The following is a 25,001-nucleotide window of genomic DNA, read 5'->3' as shown; positions in this document are numbered from 1 at the left end:
CCGGGCCCCGTCTCTAGGCCCGGACGTCGGCGGGTCTATCAGCCTCACCCTTAGAAAGCTCAGCCTTGGTCTGACCCAAATCCCTCCCGCTTGGGGGCCAGGGGAGAAGGTGCTCATTCATTCATTCGTTCGTATTTATTGAGCTCTTCCTGGTACAGAGCACTGTACTAAGCTCTTGGGTGAGGACAGTACAATCGACGGATACGTTCCCTGCCCACAGTGAGCTTACCGTCCAGAGGGGGTGGAGGCCGGTCTCCCGCACCCTTCCCTTCTCCTTCGCTGCCTCCGGCTCCTCTGAGCTTGGGGAGGGGGAGCCGCCTGCTGGAGCAGACAGAATAATAATGATGATAATAATAATGATAATAATAATAATGGGACGTGCCAAGCACCTACCGTGAGCTAAGCAATATTCTAAAGCGCTGGGGACGACAGAGGTTGGCCAGGGTCCCTTTCCCACACGGGGCTCACACTCTATATCCCCATTTTACAGATGAGGGAACCGAAGCCCAGAGAAGTTGAAATGACATGCCCGAGGTCACACAGCGGACATGTGGCCGAGCGGAATTAGAACCCAGGTCCTCCACCGCACCCCCTACCTCCGTACCTCCCCCCAGGCCAATATGTTCCGTGTGATGTCATCATGGGAAGCGGGGTGGCCCAGTGGAAAGAACGTGGGCCTGACATTCGGAGGATGTGGGTTCTAATCCCGACTCTGCCACGTCTGCTGCGTGACCTCGGGAAGTCACTTCACTCTCGGTGCCTCAGTTAGCTGACCTGTAAAATGGGGATTAAGACGTGGGACAGGGCCCATGTCAAACCTGCTAACCTTGTATCTACCCCAGCGCTTAGAACAGTGTTCGGCACAGTAAGCACTTAATGAATACGTCATTTATTATTACAACTGCTTTTATCATGCACATTCGTATAATGTATATTGGCAGGGATTGCCTCTATTGCCGAATTGTACATTCCAAGCGCTCAGTACAGTGCTCTGCACATAGTAAGCCCTCAATAAATACTATTGAATAAATGTCTGTCTCCCACTCTAGACCGGAAGCTTAATGTGGGCAGGAAATGTGTAGTTTGTTGTTGTATTTCACTCTCCCAAGCGCTTAGTAAAGTGCTTTGCACACAGTAAGTGCTCAATAAATACAATTGGATGAATGAATAAATGCATGTAGTGTCCTGCATGATGTCCCACAACACCCAGAGCATTTCTCCGGGGGATTCCTTCCCTCGCTTCCCTCACCAAGGTCCTGGGCATGCGGGCACCTTCCAACGGCAGATGATGCCCGCCCTAAGAGCAGGCCCTGAGCCTGCGGTCTCACTCCCAAGCTTCGAATTGGAGGTGGGCCGAGCCCCCCGTGCTCGGCTGGCTCCGGGGGGCTGCTCCCAGGGGGCCTGATTGGCCCCGAGGGCCGAAACCCCGGAACTCTGCGAACCTCTCGGCCTCTGCCCCAATCAGGCAGCTCCAGGCCGGGCTGGCGACAAGACCCCAGTTCTGGAATCCCACCCGGATGGGTCCGGAGCCCAGATTCACACATTCGTTTTCATTTATAATGATAATAATAATGTTGGTATTTAAGTGTCTACTATGTGCCAAGCACTAGTCTAAGCACTGGGGTGGAAGCAGCGTGGTTTAGTGGTTAGGTTTGGGAGTCAGAGGTTGCGGGTTCTAATCCTGGCTCCGCCACTTGTCAGCTGTGTGACTTTGGGCAAGTCACTTCACTTCTCTGGGCCTCAGTTCCTTCATCTGTAAAATGGGGATGAAGACTGTGAGCCCCACGTGGGACAACCTGATGACCCTGTATCTACCCCAGCACTTAGAACGGTGCTTGGCAACGCTTACCAGATACCAACATTATCATTATTATTACAGGGTCATCAGGTTGCCCCACGTCGGGCTTACAGTCTTCACCCCCATTTTACAGATGAGGTAACTGAGGCACAGAGAAGGGAAGTGACTTTCTCAAGGTCCCACAGCTGACAAGCGGCAGAGCCGGGATTAGAACCCATGACCTCTGACTCCCAAGCCCGGGCTCTTTCCACTAAATCACGCTGATTTATTGAGCACTTCCTCTGTGCAGAGCACTGTACTAATTGCTTGGGAGAGGACAATATAAGAATCAACAGACACATTGCCCGCCCACAACCATCTTACAGTCTAGAGGGGGAGAAAGACGTTAAATAAATAAATTACAGATATGTACAGAAGTGCAGATTAACTACAGCCTTGTTGTGTGTGTGTGTGTGTGTGTAGCCGTGGACAACTGGTTGGGGTTGTGTGTGGCTGAGTGTGGAGCTGAATTGTGCTTTCTAAGCACTTAGTACAGTGCTCTGCACACAGTAAGCGCTCAATAGATACGATTGAATGAAGGAACGGAGGAGAGACATATAAGGTGGGACAATAAGACAGAGTGACTCTGATGGCGGGGGTTGTGTTTGGGGGCCCTGGTGTGACTGTGTACAAGTGTGCGTGTGGTGGCGGGGGTGGGGGAGAGGGAGTGAGACAGAGACAGAGAGACAGAGAGAGACAGAGAGAGCACCTTTCCTTGTGGAGAGAAGTGTGGGCTTTATTTATGTATTTATACTCATGCCTGTCTCTCCCTCTAATAATAATAATGTTGGGATTTGTTAAGCCCTTACTATGTGCCAAACACTGTTCAAAGCGCTGGGGTAGATAGAGGGTCATCAGGTCGTCCCACGTGAGGCTCAGAGTTAACCCCCATTTTCCAGATGAGGTAACTGAGGCCCAGAGAAGTGAATAGACTCGCCCAAAGTCACACAGCTGACAAGTGGCAGAGCCGAGATTCGAACCCATGACCTCCGACTCCCTAGCCCAGGCTCTTTCCACTGAGCCACACTGCTTCTCTAGACCGTAAGCTCATTGTAGGCTGGGAACGTCTACCAACCTTGTTATACTGTTCTCTCCCAAGCGCTTAGCACAGTGTTCTTCACACAGAAAGCGCTCGGTACAGATGACTGACTGATCGGCTGAGGGCACACTGGCTAGGTTAGGTAAGTGATAGCTGGGAGCCTTCCTGCAGGCGGGGTCAGTCCCAGAAGGCTTCCTGGAGGAGCGGGGCTTCCCCGGAGCCGAAGGTGCCGATTCCGGTGGCGGGGAGCAGGGGAGGCTCCTGGGCCCCCGGGATTTTCGCTTCCTTCGGGGAGGACCTACCTTATCTTGGTTCTGAGGAGGAAAAAGAGCCCAGAGTCTTCGATTCGATCCAGGCGGAAGCAGCGTGACCTAGTGGAGAGAGCCTGGGCTTGGGAGTCAGAGGCCATGGGTTCGAATCCCGGCTCTGCCACTCGTCAGCTGTGTGACTGTGGGCGAGTGACTTCACTTCTCTGGGCCTCAGTGACCTCATCTGTAAAATGGGGATTAACCGTGAGCCTCCAGTGGGACGGCCCGATGACCCTGTATCTACCCCAGCGCTTAGAACGGTGCACGGCACGTAGTAAGCGCTTAACGAATACCAACTGAGCGCCTGCTGTGTGCGGAGCGCCGAACTAAGCGCCGGCAAAGTACGACGCGGCAATAAAGAGAGACGATCCCTGCCCACGCACTCTCCCAGCCTGGAGTGGAGCCCACGGCGTATTTTTTTCCCACCGCCCCCTCGCCCCAATCCCCAATCACTCACACACGCAGACGCGCACACACACGGGCTTTCCCAAACGCAAGGAACCACAGTGAGAGGAGAGGGAGCTTGAAGCCGGATTGGCCTCGTCTCCTAACCTCGCCCTTGGCCGCCACCGAGTCTGTCCCGGGCCCAAGCGGCCCACCCCAGTCGCCCCTCCCCAGGAGGCAGACGGGGAGGGTAAAGGAGTTTCCCAGAAGCTGTCCCCCCCAAGGGGTCGGGCCCGCTCGTCCCCACCGACGGCGGGCCGGGCCAGACCGGGCCTAGGCCTCGGCGGACGGACGCCCTGGGCCGGCGTCGGGGCCGAGGAGCTCCTGAGAGTGGAAATCCGGGGTGGAGATGTCAACTGGCCACCTCGACGCCCTCCAGGCTCCCGGGTGGGCCGGAGGGGGCCTGGGCTGAGTTATTTCGGCCCAGGATTGGCCGCCGGGAGCCAGAAGGGCCGAATCAGCCCAACCGCCAGAGGGTGAGGGAGCCTCTCAGACCTCGGAATAGTTGGGGTTGGACCTCTGGCCAAGTGTGAGGATGGCTGGGCTGCTTTTGCAAAGCACGAGGCTCAACGACAAGCACAGGGTGCAATGCTCAGCAAAGCTACTTTCTCCTTCCTCCAGGCCCCTCTGCGGCGGCCTCACGGCGCCCCCTGCTGGCCAACCCGAGGAGCGCACCGAATCCCCCCCCCCCGCCCCCGGCCCGGGGCGCGCCTCGCTTGGTTTTCGAATGGTATTTTTTGAACCTTTACGATAATAATAATAATAATTCTGGTATTTGTTAAGGCCTTACGATGTTCCAAGTACTGTTCTATAGCGTGCCAGGCACTGTCCTAAGCGCTGGGGGAGATAGAAGGCAATCAGGCTGGACCCAGTCCCTGTCCCACATGGGTCTCACGGTCCTAATCCCCATTTTACAGATGAGGAAACTGAGGCCCAGAGAAATGAAGGGACATACTAATAATGATACCGAGGATGGTATTTGTTAAGCGCTCACTATGTGCCAAGTAGTGTTCTACAGTGTGCCAGGCACTGTCCTAAGCGTTGGGGGAGACACAAGGTAATCAGCCTGGACCCAGTCGCTGTCCCACAGGGGACTCACAGTCCTAATCCCCATTTTACAGATGAGGGCACCGAGGCCCAGAGAAATGAAGGGACATAATAATAATAATACTGATGATGGTATTTGTTAAGTGCTTACTATGTGCCAAGCACTGTTCTAAGCACTGGGGGAGATAGAAGGTAATCAAGCTGGACTCAGTCCCTGTCCCACATGAGACTCACAGTCCTAATCCCCATTTTAGAGATGAGGGAACTGAGGCACTGACAAGTGAAGTGACTTGCTCAAAGTCACCCAGCTGACAGGTGGCGGAGCCGGGATTAAGTGGGAGCCCCATGTGGGACAGGGACTGTGTCCAACCCGATTTGCTTGGATCCACCCCAGGGTTTAGGACAGTGCTTGGCACATAGTGAGCGCTCAACAGGTACCATATTATTGTCATTCCTGCTCCAGGCTCCCCGGCCAAAGCCTCCTTGACTGACTGACACTAGAGCTAATCATAATGATGATGATGATGATGATGATGATGATAAGAATGGCAGTGTGGGTTAAGCACTTAGTATGTACCAAGCCCTGTGCTAAGCACTAGGGTAGATCCCAGAGAATCTGATCAGACACAGTCCCTATAGCGCTCAGTCTAAAAGGGAGGGGGAACGGGTAGCGGGGGTGGGGATAGGGACCACCCCTCCCCCGCAAGCGTAAAGTCCAGACTCCCCGTCGCTATGGACTGTCAATCACACGGTCCCTTTGGGCTGTCACTCATGCTCTCTTGGGGGCTGTCACTCACGCTGCCCTGGGGACTGTCACTCATGCTGTCCTGCGGGCTGTCACTCGTGCTCTCCTGTGGGCTGTCACTCACGCTGTCCTGGGGGCTGTCACTCACGCTAGGCCTGGATATCCCGGGAGAGCAGTCTGGAAGTCCCCCGGGGGGAGGAGAAGGCCCCAAAATCCTGGACCCCTTACAAGGGGGAGCCAGAGCCTCCAGGGGAACCCGCCGCCCTGAGGAATCGGCCCTGAGGCCCGGCCCGGCCCGGCGAGGCCCAGGTGGGGAGGGTCTGCGGTTGGAGAGGCCCTTCCCTGCCAGGCTGTCCGTCCCCCCCGGTCCCCTCAGCGCCACACCTGCCCCTCTCCTCCGCCCCTGCCGGGGGAGGGCAACCAGCAGCGGCGTCTCCCCAGCAGCGGGTCGTCTCCCCGGCCCCTGGAGCTGGCAGCCCGCAGCCCGCAGCCCGCAGCCCGCCCGGAGAGCTGTCTGGGCACCTTGGCAGACAGCGACGAGCTGGGGGGGCGGGAGGCGGTGGGACGGCGGGCACCCGGCTTCCTTTCCCTTCTCCGCTCCCCCCGTCCCGCAAGAACCCCCTTCCCCGTTTTCCGTCTTCCCTCTCTTCCCTGCTGTTTCTCAAGCATGGCTTATGGCTAGAGCCCGGGCCTGGGCGGCAGGAGGTCACGGGTTCTATTCCGGGTTCTGCCCCTTGCCTGCTGGGTGACCTTGGGTAAATTCATTCAATAGTATTTATTGAGCGCTTGCTCTGTGCAGAGCACTGGACTAAGCGTTTGAAATGTACAGTTCGGCAAGAGATACAGACCATCCCTGCCCAATGACGGACTCCCGGTCTAATCAGTTTACTTCTCTATGCTTCAGGGACCTCATCTGTAAAATGGGGATCGAGAGTGCGAGCCCCATGTGGGACAGGGACTGTGTCCAACTCGATTTGCTCGTATCTACCCTAGCGCTTAGTACAGAGCCTGGCACGTGGTAAATGCTTTCCAAATACAAATAGTAAGCGTTTAACAAATACTTTTATTATTATTATCATCATCTCCAAGCCCCCACCCCAACATCCCTCTCCTTTCACCGCTATCCCTGTCCCCTTTCCTCTCCCCTCCATCACCACTATCTTCAACCATTCATTCATTCATTCATTCATTCATTCATTCATTCAATTGTATTTATTGAGCACTTCCCTGCTGCTCTCAAGAGATCTCCAAATTCCCCCACAACACCCCTCTCCTTGCACCCCTAATCCTGCCCCCACTCCTCTCCCCTCCCTGCCCACTATCTTCAACTATTCATTCATTCATTCAGGTGTATTTATTGAGCGCCTGCTCTGTGCCGAGTACCGTACTAAGCACTTGGGAGAGTCCAACTATGAGAAGCAGCGTGGCCTAGTGGAAGAATCCAGGCCAGGGAGGCCAAGGCCCGGGTTCCAATCCCAGCTCCGCCATTTGTCAGATTGTCCCCTCCCAAGCGCTTAATACGGCGCTCTGCACACAGTAAGCGCTCAATAAATACGACTCAATGAATGAATGACTACTACTAGGCCGGGTGACCCCCGACCAAGTCACTCAAAAATTCCGGGCACCCCTTGACCAAGCCACGCCCTAATTTTATTTAAGTAAATCATAACAACGGCTATTAAAATCTCAAAAATAGAAGCCGGGGTGTATTCTACCTCATTAGAACGGCTGCTGTCTGTAGCGCCGTCCACCGTCCCACCGCCCGTCGGTGACATTCAAAAGGCATTCAAAAGACAGTTGGCTTTGAAGCTGGGGAGAAGACACGTGCCGTTGTGAGCTACGGGGGTGAGGGCCGCTCCCCAAAAACACACACAAAAACACACGGAAGGTTCTTGGAGGGGATTCGCAGAATCCGTCCAGCTGATGAGCGTCTAAAAATCAAAATACAAGGTGTAAAGGGGTCGGGAAGCTAGGGCAGGGACAAAGAGAGAGGAGACTCCGTCCCGACTCTTGAGATGCTCCCCACTCTGACTGGGAGGAGACAAAATACATAAAGAGAAGCAGAGTGGCTTAGTGGCAAGAGGCCGGGCTTGGGAGTCAGAGGTCGTGGGTTCTAATCCTGGCTCCGCCGCTTGTCAGCTGTGTGGCTTTGGGCAGGTGACTTCACTTCTCTGGACCTCAATGACCTCATCTGGAAAATGGGGATGCCACGTGGGCCCACCCGATGACCTTGTATCTACCCCGGCGCGTAGGACGGCGCTCGGCACGTTAGCGTGGCTCAGTGGAAAGAGCCCGGGCTTGGGAGTCAGGGGTCGTGGGTTCTAATCCCGGCTCCGCCGCTTGCCAGCTGTGTGACTTTGGACAAGTCACCTAACGTCTCTGTGCCTCAGTTCCCTCATCTGTAAAATGGGGATTAAAACTGTGAGCCCCACGTGGGACAACCTGATGACCTTGTATTCCCCCAGTGCTTAGAACAGTGCTTTGCACATAGTCAGCACTTAACGAATACCACCATTATTATTATTATAGTGAGCGCTTAACAAATGCCATCATTATTATAAAAGTCCCAAATCGCATGCAATGGAGGTGACAGAAAACCAAACAGATCCAATACTACTACTAATAAAACTTTGGTATTTGCTAAACACTCACTGGGCACTGTACTAAGCCCTGGGATGGACACAAGCCAATTGGGCTGGACACAGTTCCCCTCCCACCTGGAGCTCACAGTCTTAAACCCCATTTTACAGATGAGGTAGCTGAGGCCCGGAGAAGTGAAGTGACTGGCCCGAGGACCCACAGCAGTCCATGGTGGAGGCCGGATTAGAACCCACGACCTTCTGGCTCCCAAGCCCGTGCTCTAGCCACTAGGCAATGCTGCTCCAAATCCCACGGAGAAGAGAAATGCACATCGAGGCACAAGCTCACCTCCTCCAGGAGGCCTTCCCAGACTGAGCCCCCCTTTCCCTCTGCTCCACCCCCCTCCCCGCCGCACGCCGCTTGTGTCTATTTGTACCTATTCATAATTCTATTTATTTTATTAATGATGTCTGTATACGTCTATAATTCTATTTGTCCATTCTGATGCTACTGATGCCTGTCCACTTGTTTCGCTTCGTTGTCCGTCTCCCCGCCTCTAGACTGTGAGCCCGCCGTTGGGCAGGGATGGTCTCTATCTGTTGCCCAGTTGTAATAATAATAATAATGTTGGTATTTGTTATGCGCTTACTATGTGCAGAGCACTGTTCTAAGCGCTGGGGTAGACACAGGGGAAGGTACTTTCCCAAAACGCTCGGTTACAGTGCTCTGCATGCAGTAAGCGCTCAATAAACACCATGGAATGAATGGGCGAACGAAGAGAACCCCTCTGGACAGGATAACAATACTAATAAGCAGCGCGGCTCAGTGGAAAGAGCCCGGGCTTGGGAGTCAGAGGTCGTGGGTTCTAATCCCGACTCCACCACTTATCGGCTGTGTGACTTTGGGCAAGTCACTTCGCTTCTCGGGGCCTCAGTGACCTCAGCTGGAAAATGGGGATGAAGACCGGGAGCCCCACATGGGACAACCCCATTACCTTGTATCCTCCCCAGCGCTTAGGACAGTGCTTGGCACATAGTAAGCGCTTAACAGCTACCAATATTATTTAGAGAAGCGGCGTGGCTCAGTGGAAAGAGCCCGGGCTTGGGAGTCGGAGGTCGTGGGTTCGATTCCCGACTCCGCCACGCGTCAGCTGTGTGACTGTGGGCAAGTCACTTCACTTCTCTGTGCCTCAGTTCCCTCATCTGGAAAACGGGGATGAAGACTGTGAGCTTCACGTGGGACCACTTGATGGCCCTGTATCTCCCCCAGCGTTAGAACAGCGCTCTGCACATAGTAAGCGCTTAGCAAATACCAACATTATTATTATTATTAATAATCGTATTTATTGAGCGCTTAATGGGTGCAAAGGCCTGGACTAAGGGCTGGGGAGAGGAAGGCAGGGAGGAGGCTGGCGTCTCCAGGGTAGAAGGGCTGACGGATTCCCACATTCCTGTGGGATTTGGTCCCGGCGGGGATCGGGTTGCCATGGTTACGGGTACACCGTGACTCACCCTCCCTCCCGCCCAAGGCATCGCCCACCGCGCCCTCTTCTTCATTCATTCATTCACTCGCACGGATTGAGCGCTTACTACATTGATAATCATAATAATAATAATGTTGGTATTTGTTAAGCGCTTACTACGTGCCATGCACTGTTCTAAGCGCTGGGTATTATATGGTATTTGTTAAGCACTTACTATGTGCCAAAAGTGGCTCAGTGGCAAGAGCCCGGCTGGGGAGTCAGAGGTCATGGGTTCGAATCCCGGCTCTGCCATTTGTCAGCTGGGTGACTGTGGGCAAGTCACTTCACTTCTCTGGGCCTCAGTGACCTCATCTGGAAAATGGGGTGAAGACTGGGAGCCTCACTTGGGACCACCTGATGACCCTGTATCTCCCCCAGCGCTTAGAACAGTGCTCTGCACATAGTAAGCGCTTAACAAATACCAACATCAGCAGCAGCCAGCAGCATCAAACACTGTTCCAAGCGCTGGGTAATATGTGGTATTTCTTAAGCACTTACTCTGCGCCAAGCACTGTTCTAAGCGCTGGGTAATGTATGGTATTTTCTAAAGCACTTACTCCTGCTGCCAAACACTGTTCTAAACTCTGGGTACTATGTGGTATTTCTTAAGGCACTTACTATGTGCCAAGCACTGTTCTAAGCGCTGGGTAGATACAAAATTATCAGGTTGTTCCCCGTGGGGCCCACAGTCTTCATCCCCATTTTACAGGTGAGGGAACTGAGGCCCAGAGAAGTGAAGTGACTCGCCCAAAGTCACACAGCAAACAAGTGGCAGAGCCGGGATTAGAACCCACGGCCTCTGACTCCCAAGCCGATGCTCTTTCCACTAAGCTCGTGTGTGCAGAGCACTGTACTAAACCCTTAGAAAGTTACAGTTTGGCAACAAATAAAAACAATCCCTACCCCAAAATGGGGCTCACAGTCTAGAAGATTGTCATGATATTTGTTAAGCGCTGACTATACGCCAAGCACTGTTCTAAGCGCTGAGGGAGGATACAAGGTTATCAAGTTGTCCCCCGTGGGGCTCACAGTCTTCAGCCCCATTTTACAGATGAGGTCACTGAGGCCCAGAGAAGTGAAGTGACTTGCCCAGGGTCACACAGCTGATAGGTGGCGGAGCCGGGATTAGAACTCACGACCTCTGACTCCCAAGTCCGGGCTCTTGCCACTGAGCCGCCCTGTTCTTGCCAGGAGAACCCAGGCCGATGCCAAGCAAGCCCTGCTCCCGGCCCCGAGGCAGGGAGGCAGAGACAGGGAGACATTCAATCAAAAGTATTTATTGAGCGCTTACGATGTGCAGAGCACTGTACTGAGCGCTTGGAATGTACAATTCGGCAACAGATAGAGACAATCCCTGCCGTCCGCTTCATTCCACCAAAAACATTAATAATAATGATGGTATTTGTTAAGCGCATACTGTGTGCCTAGCACTGTTCTAAGCGCTGGGGTAGATACAAGGTCATCAGATTGTCCCACGTAGGGCTCACAGTCTTCATCCTGACTCTGCCCCGTGTCTGCTGTGTGGACCTTGGGCAAGTCACTTCACTTCTCCGGGCCTCAGTTCCCTCATCTGTAAAATAGGGATGAAGCCTGTGGAGCCCACGTGGGACGGGGACTGTGTCCAACTCGATTGGCTTGTAATAATAATAATAATAATAATAATAATGTTGGTGTTTGTTAAGCGCTTACTATGTGCCGAGCACCGTTCTAAGCGCTGGGGGAGATAAAGGGGTCATCAGGTTGTCCCACGTGAGGCTCACAGTTAATCCCCATTTTACAGATGAGGTAACTGAGGCACAGAGAAGTAAAGTGACTCGCCCACAGTCACAGAGCTGCCAAGGGGCAGAACCGGCCTTCGAACCCATGACCTCTGCCTCCCAAGCCCGGGCTCTTTCCACTGAGCCACGCTGCTTCTCTATCTATCCCAGCGCTTAGCACAGTGCTTGACACATAGTAAGCACTTAATAGGTACCATAATAGTTATTATTGTTGTTATTATAGGGGTGGGCACCTCCCGTCCCGCTCTCCCCTTCCCCCCCGCCGCGACTTCCCAGTGTTCTGAGCTACCCAGCGGAAGGGCGCCTCCTGCCCACCCACCAGAGGGCGCCATGGGCCTCCCCCAGCCTCGCCAAGCCCAAGCTGGGGCCGGGGGGGCCGGGAGGGGCAGGGTGGATACCAGCAAATCAGGTTGGACAGTCCCTGTCCCACCACGAGGCTCACAGTCTTAACCCCCCATTTTACAGATGAGGGAACTGAGGCGAAGCAAAGTGACTCGCCAAGGTTCACAGAGCGGACAAGTGTCGGAGACGGGATTAGAACCTTGACCTCCTGACTCCAGGCCCGGGCTCTAGCCCTCAGGCCTGCCTTGGGCCGGGATGGGGTCGGGCCAGGTTTCTTCTGTGGTACCCACTTCCCGGGGCTGGGCTGGGGAGCCAGGCCCAGGGAGGCCGGGGGGGGGGGGGCAGAGAAGCAGATGTCCTGGGTGGGGGGCGAGGGGGGTCCACACCCCAGATTCGTCAGGCGGGGCTCCCCTCAAAACCTGCACCCCCCCCGGGCAACCCAGGGCCGGGGGTCAACGACGCCTCTCCCCGAGATGGCTTCCCCGGCCTAGTGGCTCCAGCCGATGCCTTTCCCTCCTCCCCGAGAGAGGAGTCGCCGTCCGACGACACCCCCCCAACGACACCCCCTCAGCTCCCCCACCCCCCCCGGATGCCCCTCCTAGGGGCAGCTGTGGTCCACCCGTCCACCCCCGCCCAATCTGGTGGGCTCCAGGCCTCCCGCCCCCAGCCCGGCCGTCCCCTGCACCGTTCCCGGGCCGCTCTCCGCGGCTTGAAATAGAAAGGAAGGGACCCTTAAAATAGCCATAATTACTAGGACGGGGCCGGGGGCGGGAGGAGGCAGGCTCGCAGGGGCCCCCGGCACGTTCGCGGCTGCGGGGGCCCGGCTTCGCCCTCCGGATCCGGCCCTCCCGGTGCCAACGGACTCGGCGGCCGCTAGACCCCCTCCTCCTCCACGAAGCCTTCCCCTCCCCCGGATGTAAACCTGTTGACGGCGGGAGAAGCAGCGTGGCTCAGTGGAAAGAGCCCGGGCTTCGGAGTCAGAGGTACATGGCGTTCGGCTTCCCGGCTCTGCCCCTGGTCAGCCGTGTGACCGTGGCCGAGTCACTTCACTTCTCTGGGCCTCAGTTACCTCATCTGCAAAATGGGGATTAACCGGGAGCCTCACGTGGGACGACCCGATGACCCTGTATCTACCCCAGCGCTTAGAACAGTGCTCTGCACACAGTAAGCGCTTAACAAATACCAACATTATTTCAGCACTGGTGTCTATCGGCAGTAAAGCAACGTAATGATAATGGTGGAATTAGTTAAGCGCTTACTATGTGCAAAGCACTGTTCTAAGCGCTGGGGGGATACAAGGTGATCAGGTTGTCCCACGTGGGGCTCACAGTTTTTAATCCCCATTTTACAGATGAGGGAACTGAGGCCCAGAGAAGTGAAGTGACTTGCCCGCAGTCACATAGCTGGCCAGTGGTGGGACCGGGATTAGAACCCCTGACCTCTGACTCCAAGCCCGGGCTCTTTCCACTGAGCCACGCTGCTTCTCAACATGGTCCGGTGCGTAGAGAACCGGCCCGGGAGACCGAAGGACCTGGTTCTAATCCCGCTCTGCCACGCGTCTTGCTGTGCGAGTTTGGGCGATTAACTTCACTTCTCTGGGCCTCTGTTGCCTCATCTGGAAAATGGGGATTGAGACTGTGCGCCCCACACGGGACAGGGACTGGGTCCAACCCGAGTTGCTTGTGTCCACCCCAGCGTTTAGTACAGTGCCTGGCTTAACAGATACCACAACTCCATTGTATTGTAGTCTCTCAAGCGCTCAGTACAGTGTACTGAACACAGTAAGCACTCAAATATGATTGATGGATTGATTCCCCGATTAGCCAGGGCCGGGTGAGAAGACTTGTGTCTACCAACTGCAGTGGATTCTCCCAAGTGCTTCCTATGAGCTCTAGCACGGACATTCAATCGATACCATCGACTGATAGATTTCCGAAAGCCCTTTCATTCATTCCAGTAGTATCTATTGAGCGCCTTACTATGTGCAGAGCACTGTACTAAGCGCTTGGAATGAACAAGCGGGAACAGATAGAGACGGTCCCTGCCGTTTGACGGGCTTACGGTCTAATCACGGGTTTACGGTCTAATCTGCCCATCCCCTCCCCCGGTTCCCTGCTTCCTGGTCAACCCTCCCCAACTCCCTCACCCTAAACACACACACACCCGAGAGCGGTGGAAAATCACAGCAGGAAAAGCAAGAACAACTTTCCAACGCTTAGTACAGTCCTCTGCACAGAAGTAGCCCTCAATAAATAGGATGGATTGATTGAAAAAGCCACCATGCGCAATGCAGAAACCAAAAATAATAATAAGGTTGGTATTTGTTCATTCATTCATTCAATAGTATTTATTGAGCGCCTACTATGTGCAGAGCACTGTACTAAGCGCTCGGAATGAACAAGTCGGCAACAGATAGAGACGGTCCCTGCCGTTTGACGGGCTTACGGTCTAATCGGGGGAGACGGACGGGACAAGAACAATGATAAGCGCTTACTAAGTGCCGAGCACTGTTCTAAGCGCTGGGGTAGGTACAGGTGATCGAGTTGTCCCTCATGGGGCTCACGGTCTTAATCCCATTTGGCAGATGAGGGAACTGAGGCACAGAGAAGTGAAGTGACTTGCCCACGGTCACCCAGCTGACAAGTGGCGGAGCTGGGATTCGAACCCATGACCCCTGGGCTCCCAAGCCGGCCCGAAGTACAGCGTAGGTTAATCGCGGCTCCAGCGCTTGTCTGCTGTGTGACCTTGGGCGAGTCATTTCAATTTCTCTGGGCCTCGGTTACCTCAACTGTAAAATGGGGATTAAGTCCGGGGCCCCCATGAGGGACAGGGACTGTGTCCAACCTGATACCTTGTACCTGCCCCAGAGCTTACTACAGTGCTTGGCACATTCATTCTTTCAGTCAGTAATTCATTCAATCTAATAATAATAATGTTGGTATTTTGTTAAGCGCTACTATGTGCAGAGCACTGTCCTAAGCGCTGGGTAATACAGGGGAATCGGATTGTCCCCACGTGAGGTTCACAGTCTTCATCCCCATTTACAGATGAGGGAACTGAGGCCCAGAGAAGTGAAGTGACTCGCCCACACACAGCGGAACTAGTGGCGGATCCGGGTTTCGAACCCATGACCTCTGACTCCCAAGGCCCGGGCTCTTTCCACTGAGCCACGCCGCTTCCCAATCTAGACTGGTCAGCTCACTGTGGGCAGGGAATGTGTCTGTTTGTTGTAGTCTGCTCTCCCAAGTGCTTAGTACAGTTCTCTGCACATAGTAAGCGCTCAATAGATACGATTGAACACACTTGACAGATTTTACAGATTTTCCCATTTTACAGACGGGGTGACGGGCCAGAGAAGTGAGGTGACTTGACCAAGGCCACACAGCGGACTCGTGTGAAGCCGGAATTAGAACCCGTGACCCTTCTGACTCCCGGGCCCGGGCTCTATCCACGATGCCGTGTTGTTGGGCTTAGTCCAGGAAGGCCTCTTGGAGAGACGTGATTTTTTAAAAGGCTTGGAAGGTGGGAAGGCGTGATGACCCGGCAGAGGGGCCCGAGGCAGGATGTGGGCGAGGCGCCCGTGGTGAGATAGACAAGATCAAGGTACAGTGAGTCACGGGTGTTTGGTATTATTCACCTACATGGCATGGTTGCCATGGTTTCCCCTCTAGGACTTGGAAGCTTGCTGTGGGGCAGGGGATTTAACTGTTTACTGTTGTAACGTAGCAGGGGATAAGTCGATTCGCGCTGATGGTAAGGGTTTCTATTCGATGCCGAGATCGGCGGGCATCCGCTGGAGGCTTTGAGGAGAGGGGAGACGTGAACCGAACGGTTTTGCAGAGAAACGATCCGGGCGGCGGAGTGGAGCGGGGCGAGAGGCGGCGGGGAGGCTTAGCAGTGGTCAAGTCGGAGAGAGGATCAACGTTGCAGGAGTTTGGGTGGAAAGGAAAAGGTGGATTTATCCATACGGCGAAGGTAGAACCGACAGGATTGGGTGACAGACTATAAAATAATATTGGTATTTGCTAAGCGCTTACTTCTGTGCAGAGCACTGCTCAAGCGCTGGGGCAGATCCAGGGTAACCAGGTTGTCCCACGTGAGGCTCGCCGGTCTTCATCCCCAATTTTCCAGATGAGGGAACTGCAGGCCCAAGAGAAGTGAAGTACTTGCCCACGGTCCACACGCTAAGGGGCAGGGTCGGGGATTCGAACCCACTGCACCTCTGACTCCCAAGCCCGGGCTCTTCCACCGATCCCACGCCGTGTGGGTTGAATGAGAGAGATGAGTTGAGCATAACGCCAAGGTTCCGTGCTTGTGAGGGGGGTGGGGATGGTAGTGCCGTCTACGGCGAAGGGAAAATAATAACGATGGCATTTACTGAGCGCTTTCTAGGTGCCAAACCCCGTTCTAAGCCCTGGAAACGTCAAGGGGAGATTAGGGCTTGGGTGGGAGAGGAGGAGTTCTTTTTTGAACACGTCAGGTTCGGGGGGACGGGAGGACAACCGAGAAGAGACGTCCCGAAGGCAGGAGGAGATGCGAGACGGCAGAGAGGGAGAGAGATCGGGGCCGGGAGAGGGAGATTTGGGCATCGCCCGCGTAGAGGTGGTAGTCGAAGCCATGGGGGTGAATGAGTTCTCCAAGGGAGTGGGTGAGATGGAGAATAGAGGGGGGACCGAGAACTGAGCCTTGAGGGACCCCCGCAGCGAGAGGGGTGGGAGGCACGGGAGGAGCCGGCGAAAGAGGCTCGGAAGGAGCGGGCAAGTCACTTCACTTCTCTGGGTCTCAGTGACCTCATCTGCAAAATGGGGATTAAGTGGGAGCCTACGTGGGACAACCTGATGACCCTGTATCTCCCCCAGCGCTTAGAACAGTGCTCTGCACATAGTAAGCGCTAAACAAATACCAACAGTATTATTACAGTGCCTGGCACGTAGTAAGCACCTAACAAATACCATGATGATGATCATTATTACATATCTCCCCCCGTTTAGACTGTGAGCTCGTCACTGGGCAGGACGGTCTCTATCTGTTGCCGAATTGTCCATTCCAAGCGCTTAGTACAGTGCTCTGCATATAGTAAGCGCTCAATAAATCTCTCGGGATGAATGAATGAATATTTAAGTGTACAATAATAATAATATAATGTTGGTATCTGTTAAGCGCTTACTATGTGCCGAGCACTGTTCCAAGCGCTGGGGTAGATACGGGGTCATCAGGTTGTCCCACGTGAGGCTCACAGTCTTAATGCCCGTTTTACAGATGAGCTAACTGAGGCACAGAGAAGTGAAGTGAGTTGCCCACAGTCACATAGCTGCCAAGTGGCGGGGGGGGGGGGATTGGAACCCATGACCTCTGACTCTTTCCACTGAGCCACGCTGCTTCTCTAGAAAGAGAAAGGTTAGAGGGCACTTGATACTGTGTTCTCCATGAATTACAAGAATTCTTATCCCCGCCCCCATCTCTTTCTACCCTAGAGGTCAATCATCTCTTTGACCTTGTATCTACTCCCTTTTCTTCCTGCCCCTTACACCTTACTTCCTTCCGCTGCTCAGATCATTTTTCTTAGAAACCGTTCGGTCAGTATCTCCTCACTCCTGAGAAAACCTACCCACCTCTGCATCAAACAAACTGTTCTCACCGTTGCCTATAAACCATTCCATCAGAATTCGCCTCCCTCCCAGCTCATCTCCCTGATTTCCTTGTACGACCCGACCGCCCGCTCACCCCTCTAACTCCAACTGCCTGCACCTCCATCTTAGTCTATCTCGCTGCCGACTCTTGCCCGTACCCCTACTCTGCCCTGGAATTCCCTTCCCCAACATATTCTTTATATATATATAAATATATATATACATATGTGTGTGTGTGTGTGTGTATGTGTGTGTATGATATCCATTAAGCACTTACTAGAGAAGCACCACGGCTCAGTGGCAAGAGCACGGCCCGAGGATCAGAAGATGTGGGTTCTAATCCCCACTCCGCCACTCTGTCTGCCGTGGGACCTTGGCAAGTCGCCTCACAAGGCGTAGATTAGCTTCATCCGGGATTTACGATCACCAGGGCAACTGGGAGCTTGGGGAGGGGAGGCCGAGACCCCAGCGGGTGCAGGATTTGGGGAAACCAATCTTCGATAGCCTTAGGCGCCCCCAAACCCTCCTTCCGATTTGCTTCGATCCACCCCAGCGTTTAGTACAGTGCCTGGCACATAGCAAGCGCTAAACAGATGCCATAATTAAGCAGCGTGGCTTAGTGGCAAGAGGCCGGGCTTGGGAGTCAGAGATCACAAGCTCTCCAAGGGCGGGGATGGGGGCTGCCAACTCCATCGTACTCTCCCAAAGCTTAGTACAGAGCTTCTGCACACTAAATAATTGTAGTATCTGTTAAGCGGCTTCTTTGAAAAAGCACTGCTCTAAACACTGGGAAAGATACACGGTAATAATAATAATAATGATAATTGTGGTAATTTGTTAAGCGCTTACTATGTGCCACGCACTGCTGTAAACACTGGGGGAGATACACGGTAATAATAATAATGATAATGGTGGTATTGTTAAGCGCTTACTATGTGCCACGCACTGGCTCTAAGCACTGGGAAAGATACACGGTAATAATAATAATAATGATAATGGTGGTATTTGTTAAGCGCTTACTATGTGCCACGCACTGCTCTAAGCCACTGGGGAAGATACACGGGTAGTAATAATAATGACCAATGGTGGTATTTGTAAGCGCTACTATGTGCCACACAGTGCTCTAAGCACTTGGAAGATATACAGTAATAATAATAATGATATTTGTGATGTTTGTTAAGCGCTTACTACGTGCCAGGCACCGTTCTAAAGCGCTCGTCTGCCGTGTGACCCCGGACAAGCCGCTTCACTTCCCTGGGCCTCAGATGCCTCATCTGTAAAATGGAGATTAGACTGTGAGCCCCGCGTGGACAACCTGATGACCTCGTATCTCCCACGGCGCTTGGAACATAGTAAGCGCTAAGAAACACTATCATTATATTATCATCATTCCCTGCCGGCCACGAGCGGGAGCCGAGGCCCTGCCTAGATCGCACCGCTGTTGGCCGGGCAGGCTGAGTGGGCACCGAGAGTCATCTCCGGGGAGGGGGCGGCCGGCTTGCGGTGCCGGTCCTTCCCTTCCCTCTCCCGCCACGTCGCCGCTGCCCCTTCCCCGGCGACTTTCTCGGCGGGGACCTCGCCGAGGTCATCCCCATCGGGTCACCTCCATTGTCCCCCCTGCCCCGGGGAGACCTGCCCCTTGCCCGGCCCGGACGGAGTGGCATCATACAAAAATAATCGTGGCGTTTGGTAGGCGCTTACTGTGTGCGAAGCCCTGCTCTGAGTGCTGGGGGATACAAGGTGACCGGGTTGTCCCGCGTGGGGCTCAGTCTTAATCCCCATTTTACAGATGAGGTAACTGAGGCCCAAGAGAAGTGACGTGACTTGCCCACAGTCACACAGTTTACAAGTGGCGGAGCCGGGATTCAAACCCATGACCTCTGACTCCAAAGCCCATGCTTTAGACCCATCCCTGCCCTTGGAGAGCTTGTGAGCTGGTCTTGGAGAAAGACACTAAAATCAATTACAGGTAGGGGAAAGAGGATCAAAATGTAAAAATCCATACCTAAAGTTCTGGGGCGGTGGGAAAAGTGGGGATGAGGGTAATAATAATGATAATGGTATTTCTTAAGGGCTTACTAGGTGCCAGGCACTGTACTAAGCACTGGGGTGGATACAGGCAGATCGGGTCGGACCCAGTCCCTGTCCCCTGTGGGGCTCACGGTCCTAACCCCCATTTTCAGATGAGGTCACTGAGGCCCAGAGAAGCGAAGTGACTTCCCCAAGGTCATCCAGCGGGCAAGCGGCGGAGCCGGAATTAGAGAGGCAGCGTGGCTTAATGGCAAGGGCCCGGGCTTGGGAGTCGGAGGTCATGGGTTCTAATCCCCGCTCTGCCACTTGTCTGCTGGGTGACTTTGGGTGAGCCACTTCACTTCTCTGGGCCTCAGTGACCTCATCTTCAAAGAGGGATGAAGACTGGGAGCCCCACGTGGGACAACCTGGTGATCCCTTATCTACCCCAGTGCTCAGAACAGTGCTTGCCACATAGTAAGGGCTTAAAGACCATAATTATACTGATCCCAGCGCTTTAGAACAAAGACCATAATCGTAATTACCCCAGGGATTAGAACAGTGCTCGCCCCATAGTGAGGGCTTAACAAATACCATAATAATGAGAAGCAACGTGGCTTAGTGGAAAGAGCTCAGGGTTGGGAGACGGAGGTCGTGCGTTCTAATCCCGGCTCCGCCGCCTGTCAGCTGTGTGACTTTGGGCAAGTCACTTCACTTCTCTGTGCCTCAGTTACCTCATCTGTAAAATGGGGATTAAGACTGTGACGTGGGACAACCCGATCACCTTGTATCCTCTCCAGCGCTTTAGAACGGTGCTTTGCACCTACTGAGCGCTTAACAAATGCCATCATTATTATTATTACCTCACTTTTCTGGGCCTCAGTGACCTCATCTGTCAAATGGGGATGAAGACCGTGAACCCTAAGCGGGACAACCTGATGACACTGTATCTCCCCCAGCGCTTAGAACGGTGCTTGGCACATAGTAAGCGCTTAACAAATACCAACGTTATTATCATTATTATTAATAATAGCCCATGAAGGTCTGACTCCCAGGCCCGTGCTCTCTCCACCACAGGGGTGCTGCTTCCAAAAATGCCCCAAAGCCCCTGGACGCAGCCAGACCGGGCTCCCCAACCCCTAACCCCCCCCCCGCATTCATTCATTCATTCATTCATTCATTCATTCATTCATTCATTCGTACTTATTGAGCGCTTACTATGTGCAGAGCATTATGTGCGGACCACCTGGGTGGGGGGGAGGGGGAGTCCAGGCAAGCAGGGGTTAAAGGGGGGAGGGTCCCGTGGGGCGGGACGATGGCGCCATCTGCTGGCCGTGGCCCGGATGGCGGCCGAGACATTTACTGAACGCCTCCTGCGTAATAATAATAATAATGTTGGTATTTGTTAAGCGCTTACTATGTGCCGAGCACTGTTCTAAGCGCTGGGGTAGATACAGGGTCATCAGGTTGTCCCACGTGAGGCTCACAGTTAATCCCCATTTTACAGATGAGGTAACTGAGGCACAGAGAAGTGAAGTGACTCGCCCACAGTCACACAGCTGACAAGTGGCAGAGCCGGGAGTCGAACTCATGACCTCTGACTCCGAAGCCCAGGCTCTTTCCACTAAGCCATGCTGCTTCCCTGCGTGCGGAGCATTGCCCTAAGCGCTTAGGAGAGGCCGCCCCAACAGTAAACAGAGCCCTTAAGATTTTCAGTTGCCCCTGAAGTCTAGCCTTAACCCTCCCGCTGCAAGGCCGAGTCCATTCCTTGGAGGAGCAGCGTGGCTCAGTGGTCGGAGCACAGCCTGGGGAGTCAGAGGTCGTGGGTTCTAATCCCGCCTCCGCCGCTGGTCAGCTGGGTGACCACGGGCAAGTCACTTCACTTCTCTGGGCCTCGGTTAGCTCATCTGGAAAATGGGGGTGAAGACTGGGAGCCCCACGGGGGACCGCCTGATGACCTCGAATCCTGAACGGTGCTCGGCACACGGTAAGAGCTTTAACAGGCTCAGTGGAAAGAGCCCGGCCTTGGGAGTCAGAGGTCATGGGTTCGAATGGCGACTCTGCCCCCTGTCAGCTGTGTGACGGTGGGCGAGTCACTTCACTTCTCTGGGCCTCAGTTCCCTCATCTGGAAAATGGGGATGAAGACTGTGAGCCTCACGTGGGACCACCTGATGACCCTGTATCTCCCCCAGCGCTTAGAACAGTGCTCTGCGCGTAGTAAGCGCTTAACAAATATCAACATTATTATTATTATTATTATCCGGAAGGAGCACGGCTTAGTGGAAAAAGAGCCCAGGCCTGGAGGTCAGGGGACGTGGGTTCGAATCCCGGCTCTGCCACGTGTCTGCTGTGTGACCTTGGGCGAGTCGAGGAGCCCACAATGAGCTTGTTCCCTTTGCTCTTCCCCCCCGGCCCCTCCAACCCCACAACACTTCTGTCCATAGCTGCCATCTGATTGATTTGTTTTGCTGTCTGTCCCCCCACCTCTAGACTGTAAACTCGTTGTGGGTAGAGAATGTCACTCTTTATTGTTGTATTAGACTTGTCCAAGCGCTCAGTACAGTGCTCTGCACCCACTAAGCGCTTAACAAATATGAGATCAATGAGCAGTATGCGTGGCTCAGTGGATAGGGCGCAGTCTAGGAGTCGGGAGGTCGTGGGTTCTAATCCCTGCTCCGTCACTCGTCTGCTGGGTGACCTTATTCATTCATTCATTCAACAGTATTTATTGAGCGCTTATTACGTGCAGAGCACTGTACTAAGCGCTCGGAAGGTACAATTCGGCAACAGATTCGGCTTTAAGCCAGTCTCTTCACTTCTCTGGGCCTCAGTTCCCTCATCTGGGAAATAGGATTGAGATTGGGAGCCCCACGTGGGACAGGGACTGTGCCCAACCTGATTAGCTTGTATCCACCCCAGTGTTCAGCAGAGTGCCTGGCACGCAGTAAGCACTTAACAAATACCACAATCATCATTATTACTAATATTGATGCTATTAATCATTAATACTATTATTAATAATAAATATGACTGAATTAATGAACGGAGGACACATAGTAAGTGTTGAACAAATGCCATAATAATAATAACTATTCATTACTGGATAGAGGCCAGGCCCGGGAGACGGAGGACCCGGGTTCTAATCCCCGCTCCACCTAGTCTTCCGTGGGATCTCGGAAAAGTCATTTCGCTTCTCTGGGCCTCGGTTCCCTCATCGGTAAAATGGAGCTACGATGCCCGTTCCCCCTCCTGTGTAGATCGGGAGCCCTGTGTGGGACAGGACCTGATTATCCTGTATCTCCCCTGAGTTTATAATAGTGCTCGACACTTACTAAGCGCTTACAATCCCGTTATTATCAATATGAGCATTTCCCCGCCTCCAGGGCCTCGGATCGATGGCAGCGGGAGGTCCAGGCTGGAATCCCAAACACCCTGACCCCCTCGTCAAGCTGCCCGCACCCCCAGGGCCAGGGGAGACCCTGGACCGTGAGCCCGTCAAAGGGCAGGGACTGTCTCTATCTGTTACCGAACTGCCCATTCCAAGCGCTTAGTACAGTGCTCTGCACATAGTAAGCGCTCACTAAATACTATTTAATGAATGAATGGACCACCACCCCTTGAAGGAGCCTCTGGGGAGCCGCTGGTCTAGTCTACCTCCAGGCCAGCTCAGATGCCCCACTCCAGGAGAGCCTCCGCCTCCCACCCGACTGGGCCTGGGCCAGAAAAAGATGGAGAATAATAATAATGTTGGGTTTTGTTAAGCGCTTATTATGGGCAGAGCACTGTTCTAAGCGCCGGGGGATACAAGGTGATCGGGTGTCCACGTGGGGCTCTCAGTTTTCATCCCCATTTTACAGATGAGGTCACTGAGGCACAGAGAAGTGAAGTGACCTGCCCAAAGTCACCCAGCTGGCAGGCGGCGGAGCCGGGATTCGAACCCACGAACTCCGACTCCCAAGTCCGGGAGAAGACCAGATGCTCCACAAAACCGCTCGGGTAGAAAGACAGAGAGCCACGGACTCCGCCTAGAGAAGCAGCGTGGCTTAGTGGATAAAATGGTGGTACTCGTTCAGCGCTTACTACGTGCAAAGCACTGTTCTAAGCGCTGGGGGATACAAGGTGATCAGGTTGTCCCATGTGCTTGTCTGCCGCGTGGCCTCGGGTGAGCCGCTTCACTTCTCTGGGCCGCAGACACTCATCTGTAAAACGGGGGTGAGGACTGTGAGCCCTACTCAGGACGGGGACCGGGTCCAACCCGATTTGCCTGTATCCTCCCCAGCGCTTAGCACGGTGACTGGCACATAGCAAGGGCTTAACAAACACCATCATCATCATCATCATCACAAGTCTCTTGACTTCTCTGGGCCTCAGTTACCTCATCTGTAAAATGGGATGAAGACTGCGTGTCCTATGCGGGACAGGGACCGTGTCCAACCCGATTTGCTTGCATCACCCCAGCACTTAGTACAGTGCCTGGCACGTGGTAAGCGCTTACCCAACACCAGAATTATTATCATTAGAGACCAGCTTGGAATGTGAGCCCCCACGTGTGACCTGATCATCTTATATCTACCCCAGCTCTTAGTAGAGGGCTTGGCACACAGTAAATGCTTAACAAATATCACAATTACGATTATCATTAGGGGGGGGCAGAGAACAGCTAAGCTGCAGGGGTTTAGAGAGGGAGCTCCGGCCCCGGCCCCGGCCCGTTATTCCACTCGGCCACGAGGGGATGGAGGGCTCCGGCGGCCTCAGACAGATCGACACGGACGCTGACGCTGAGAAGCAGCGTGGCTCAGTGGAAAGAGCCCGGGCTTGGGAGTCGAGGTCATGGGTTCGAATCCCGACTCGCCAACTTGCCAGCTGCGTGACTGCGGGCAAGTCACTTCACTTCTCGTGCCTCAGTTGCCTCCTCTGTAAAATGGGGATTAAGAATGTGAACCTCACGTAGGACAACCTGAAGGCGCCCCGGCGCTTAGAACGGCGCTCTGCACATAGTGAGCGCATAACAAATACCAACATTATCATTATTATCAACAACCGCCGCCGGCCACGGGGCTGAGCCACAGACGCGGCCCTTTCCCGCTCAAAAGCAGCGGCCGGCCCTCGAGGCCTACCCGCTACCGGTCCACGTCTGTCCGTCTCCCGCCGCTCCGTCCAGTCTGCCCGTGGGTCTGTCTGCCAACCTTGCGGTCACTCTGCCTGTCCCGTGTCCACCTGTCTACTGAGCACCTGCCCCCTGTCTACTCATCGCCTCGTTCATTCCATCGTATTTATTAAGCGCTTACTACGCTCAGAGCACTGTGTTATGTGCTTGGGAAAGGGACATTCCTGCCCACAGTGAGCTCACCGCCCTGCGGTGGGGGGTGGGAGGGATGGAGGGAGGGTAGACAGACATCTCTACAAATAAATAAAGTTGCAGAAGAACGGGGGACTGCGAGGGGACGACGAGAAAGGGAGCGAGTCGGGGCGACGCAGAAGGGAGCGGAAGCGAGGAAAAGCGGGCTTAGTCAGGGAAGGCCTCTTGGAGGAGGTGGGCCTTCGATAAGGCTTTGAAAGAGGGGAGCCATTGTCCCGTGGATTTGATGAGGGAGGGCGTTCCAGGCCAGAGGCAGGACGCGGGCCGCGGGGTCGAGGGCGGGAAAGGCGAGAAGGAGGCCCGGGAGGAGGTGAACGCGGCCGAGGAGCGGAGCGTGCGGGCTGCGATGGAGAAGGACA

This window comes from Ornithorhynchus anatinus, chromosome 11, assembly GCF_004115215.2.
Source record: "Ornithorhynchus anatinus isolate Pmale09 chromosome 11, mOrnAna1.pri.v4, whole genome shotgun sequence".
NCBI classification, from domain to species: Eukaryota; Metazoa; Chordata; class Mammalia; order Monotremata; family Ornithorhynchidae; genus Ornithorhynchus; species Ornithorhynchus anatinus.
This window is presented reverse-complemented; position numbering follows the sequence as displayed.